This window comes from Octodon degus, unplaced genomic scaffold, assembly GCF_000260255.1.
Source record: "Octodon degus isolate 3935 unplaced genomic scaffold, OctDeg1.0 scaffold00090, whole genome shotgun sequence".
In the NCBI taxonomy this organism is placed as follows: Eukaryota; Metazoa; Chordata; class Mammalia; order Rodentia; family Octodontidae; genus Octodon; species Octodon degus.
Window position 1 is genome coordinate 11,427,047 of NW_004524666.1, and position 5,700 is coordinate 11,432,746.

The window sequence follows — 5,700 nt, forward strand, 5'->3', positions numbered from 1 at the left end:
CCCTCATCTGCGCCACTTTGGAGCTCCGATCTTCACTGTGGAGCGCCGGTCTTCTGATGGACGCTGCTGCAGCTGCTGCTCCTCCTCTGCTCACCATTGTTTTCTGCCGCATGAACTGCTGTCGTTTCCCTTGGAGCCAGCGAATATGGACTGAACCCTCCAGTAACTGTGAGCTAAATAAACCTTTCCTTCCTTCATTTTGAGTGTCGGGTATTTATCCCAGCAATGAGTAAAAAGTAACTAAGACAATATCCTTCATATAATTTATCATTTTCTAAGTAAATTGCATTTGGCTAAGTTTTACGTGTTCTTCAAATTCTTCCTCTCCCCCCATTCAGAGAGATACATTCGATTGCTCTGTAACCTGAAATTAGTCAAGGAGATTCGTTTGTTGTTGTTTTTGGGGGGTGGGCTCTATAAGGTGCTCAGGGTCTCACTATTAGATCAGACTGGTAGTCATCCACCTATTTACAGCCTCCCAAATGCTGGGATTAAGTGCCACCATACCCAGTCTCAATCACCATCTCAGCGTGCCCTCGTCTCAGCGTGCCCTCGAGGTGGGGCGTGCAGGCCCAGGGATGGAACCCCAGGCCTCTGTGCCTGCTTGCAGGCACTTTAATCCACTGAGCTATTTGGCTGGCCCCCAAGGAGGTTCCTCTGAACACCAGTACTTTACATTTTCTGAAACTTTTGCTAAATACAATAAGACCAAAAGAAGAAACCATATGTATAAATAATGAAAATAAGATAAAATTCTTATTATTTCCTATTAATATAATTCTGTACTTGGAAAGACTAAGAGAATCAACTAAAATCTTATTAAAATTAATAAACAAATGCATTATTGGTTCCGGTTTCCAAAGATATTGAGGTTAGCTTCTAAAAACAAGAAGTGAAGCTAAAATTATACAGTCAAAATCACTCTTGAAAAATCTTCAAATTACTTCTGAAATACAGATAAATGAGGAGCTATATAAACCACTATACACACACACACACACACACACACACACACACACAATACGCAGTAACTTGAACGGTGAACCCATATGTATATCACTTGAACAATCATAATGTTTACATTCCAAAAACTTGTGTTTGAATATGCCGTTGTGTGCCTACAATTCTCTGCAATACACAAAAGAATCAAAAGCTTTCTTTTATATCTAGTTAGAAGTCATCATTTATTTAAAAATTCTATTTTTAATAGCAACCAAAAATACATAGAAGTTGTGTCTTGTCTTGGTTCCACTTCTACCACCAACTGACCCTGAGATGAGGATAAGTGTTACAGTTGTCTACTCAAGAATGATTTAGAGGGGGCTGGGGAGATGGCTCAGTGGAATAAGCACTTCCCTGGCAAGTGCAAGGGCCTGAGTTCAATCCCCAGTTCCGCAAAAAAAAAAAAAAGTCATGTTCAGAATATTAAGAATGATCTAGAGTTACACAACCTGAGAAGGAACATGGGAGATGGGAAGAGGAAGGACTTCAGCAGAGGATGCATATCAAGGAAGTCCTCCTGGGACAGACAGACTTTCCCAGAGCCCTCTGGGAAATACCCTCTGGGTTAGAAGACATGACAGTCATTCTCATTGAAGGCAGAGGGAGTTGAGTGTTTCTGCATTATATTAGATGGGGTTGTCTACAGAAACAAACATAGTGAAGCAGAAAATGCCCGCTGCATGCAGCCTGTATACTGCAGTTTTTGTTAGTTGCCCAAGTAACTGCCATTTTACTTCAGTTCCTGTTATAGTTCCTATTACTTCTGTTTCTCAAAAATGGATGATCCCTATGATGCATGATTGGTAACGATGATGTACCTTGCATGAACCAATCCCCAACCGACAAGCCATTCTGCCTCTGTACTTCCCCTTTTCTACCCCATAAAAACCTCCTATTCTGAGCCTTTGGGGCCTGACATTTTTTCCTTTTTTTTTGGTGGAACCAGGGATTGAACTAAGGCCCTTGTGCTTGCCAGAGGCCTGACATTTTTTAAGATCAGTGCCTGTTGATGATAAATAAACTGGCCTCCAAATCCTGGAGAAGTTTTTAGTTTCTCTGCTTCCTGCTGCAATATCGTGATTTATTCTAAAGAATTGACTCCTGAAGTTATGGAAGCTAAGGCATCTCATTATCTATTGTCTGCAAGCTGGAGACCGATGAAAGTTGGTGGTGCAGATCTTAGAACCAGAGAGATACTGGTATAAGTTTCTAACAAGGGCAGGAGAACATCAATGTCCTAGCTCAAAAAACAGAAAGTTAAGTGTCTCCTTCCTTGACCTTTTTTTTTTTCAGGCCCTCAACAGATTGGAATCTGCAATCTGCTTTACTTGGTCCCCTGGTCTGAATGCTAATTTCATCTGGAAGCACCCTCATAGACATGCTTATAATATTGTTTAATCTGTGTGTCCCAAGTCCCAGTCTTACTGACATGCAAAAATTAAAAATTTCACACACCCAACTCATTGTGGTTGCTGGAAATGGTCATGGTTTGTACCTACCACAGCTGTCCCCTCAAGGCCACATGGACTTCCAGTTGGGGCTTTGGGAGTGACTGGATCACGGTGGGTGTTAATCTGTGTCATGGGTGTGTGGTATTGGATCAGTCCACTGATCAGTTTAGTGTAGCTCTATGAGTAGATGATGGACTTACTAAAGGGAAGAGCTAACCTGGGTGTGGGTGGCCCCAAGCAGCAGCCTTGTAGCCTGTGTGGAATAAACAGGGAAAGAAGGAAGGCTTGCTGCCTCTTCCTGCCTGCCATCAACTGTTTCTCCTTTGCCAGGCCTCCCTGCCTTGGAGCCAGCTATGGACTGAAATCTCTGCAAACTGAGCTAAAATAAATCTCTCCTTGTGGATGTTGGGAATTTTGTCCCAGCTATGAGAAAATAATTAAGACAGAGATGTAAAGTCAGGATTTTTATCTTACCTTGCTAACAAGATGAGTGTGCCCCTTTGGCCAGAGAAGGTCCTTCATGGAGCTACAGCAAGCCGTCTTGACAAGCAGATGGGAACACGGAGGGGATTTGGTGAATTAGAACCTAGTGGTGTCTACCCTATTAACCTGAAAAGGACTGGGATTTATATGTAAAAATCACACATTTTTTATCGAGAACCATAAATTAAAAAGTATTAAATTAAAAGGTGGACTCTGTTCCTGGGAGGGAAGACTTAATAATGTTAAGATTTCAATTTCTCCAAATTAAACTATAAATCAAATGCAATTTCAATTCAAATTCTACTGGGACATTTCTTCTTTTAAGTTTATCTGGAGGGAAAACATATGAATAAGAACAGATAAATTTTTTTGAAGCCTTGCAAATAGCCAATGGATACTGGCCTTGTCAAGTAATAAAATGGTATGGTACTGATTCAGGAAGAAGCAGGGAAGTAAAGGGAATATTCTCAAGGTTGCTAGAACACAGCCAAATATTTATAAGTATATAATATGTATTACATGTGGCATTTTAAATAAGTCATACTGAAAGCATTACTGAATAAATGGCCGAGATGTTAAGTTTTACAACATTTCCTATAGCAGAAAAAGTCCAATGTAAATTTAAAATTATAATGTAAATAAATAAAAATATTAATGTATGGGATTAAGGAAATGAGAGTGAATCTTTATGAATTCAGTCTAGCTGAAGCTTGAATCTCTGAATCTATGAAGGAAGGGAAGAGAACTGAGGACATAAAAATCAAAACATCTATGAGCCACTAACACCACAGAAAAACTAGAGTAAAAGGCAAAAGAAAAAGCATTCACATAATATTTAAAGAGTATTTGAAGTTCTTATAAATCAACAAGAAAACGCTAAAACGCCAAAGATGACAGATAAGTGGTGTGATCTCTGCTCTCCTGGATCTTAGAAGAGGTGAGATACAAGTTCATAAAACTGAGCACATCTCCCATTTAAAAATTCTAATAAGGCTATGAAGAAACCAGCCAGGGCAGAGTGACAGAAGACTTTGACAGAGGCTTAGAAGGGGCTCCCTGAAGAGGGCTGGGCAGCCAAGTCCCTTAGGATGAAAGGGCACTGGTGACGTAAGGGAGAGGACGAGGGCCAAGCTGTTGGGGGATGGGAAGAACAGGAAAGAGGTAAGCATGGTAAGTGAAGGGGCGAGGGCATCAAGCAAGAAACTGAAGAGAAGGAAAGGGCCGAGCCATGCGGAGTCATCCAGATTATGACAAGTAGTTTGGAATTTATTTAATAAATTAGGGGAATCCAGTAAAGGTTTCTAAACAGGAACGTAATTGGATCAAATTTTACATTTAAGAAGTCTACTATGTAGATAAGAGATTGAAGGGGTGAGAGAATATAAAAACAAGGTGACCAGGTTGGGAAGTGCTATGTGAGCTGGGCTGGGGTAAGTGACAACAACCTCTACGGTTTCTGACCTAAGTAGCTGTGAAAATAGTGATGAGAATTTCTTGGGCAGTGACGTCAAGGACACCCATGTTTTAAAACTTGTTCACTTGGAAATTTTTCTCTTACATACTATTGGTGGAAATACAAATTAGTATAGCCACTATGGGAAACACTGTGGAGGTTCCTCAAGAAGCTAAAACTAGAACTGTCATTTGATCCAGTTAGAACTCTTGGGTATCTATCTGAAGGAAGTAAAGTCAGCATGCAGAAGAGACACCTGCATACCAATACATGATGCAAGTGCTGCGAGACAGCTTGGCTGCAAAAGTGCCTGCCTGGCAAACGTGTCTCAAGTTTGATCCCTGGTACCGTGCGTTATGCTGGCCCAGAACCCTGGGCACGCCGTGCCAGCCCTAAAACCATGAGTGGCGGCTCACACTGGTAATCCCAGCACTGAGGGGACTGAGACAGGGGGATCACAGCAAGTCTGAGCTGTGTCGCGAGACTCTGTACCAAATAAATAAATAAATAAATAAACATGAAAAATAAAAAATAAAGTAGAAGGGCTATCATGGACTGGTACTGGGGAGAGGGAGGAAAGGGGGGTTGGGTGAGGTGGAGAGCACTGGTGATCTGTGGAAACAGGATGAGAGGCCAATGAGCAATGAGGAGGTGGTGACAGTGTACAGAGGTGTCCCACAGCATCCACAGGGGACTGATTCCAGACCCTCACGGGTACCAAAATACTGTCTACACGAGCAGGTGCTCAACTCCTCCTATAAAGTGACATGGCGTTTCCATGTAACCCTTGCAGATCTTCCCCGTGCAGTCGCCTCTAGACTCCTCAGACACAGCACAAGGCAGATGCTGTATAAAGAGTCATTATACCATATTGTTTACGCAACAAACACAAGAAAGGATATCTGCTCATGTTCAGAGCAGACCCACTTTTAAAACTATATTTTCTCAATCTGTCATTGTTGAGTCCATGAATGTAGATGGCTTTAAGGAGTTTGGTCCTAAAGAATGGTAGAACAGTCATGACACAAGACCAGAACACAAATGTCCATTAACAAATTTAAAACCATTTCACTTTAGTAGCAGCTCATAAAAAGCAAGTTGAATAGGAAGATGAATCTTTTTAAATTATTAAGCTGGCAAAACACTAAATATGTTCAGAGAGGCGTGACGCGCTTCTCTATGCACTGTACCAAGGAGTTGCAAATTCACACTGCATTTTAGTTTTCCCTAATCATCTTAACACAGCAAGTTCATTCCTAAGGATATGTCTGAGGAAATAATTATGGATGTGTGCAAAAGGTTGGCATTTTT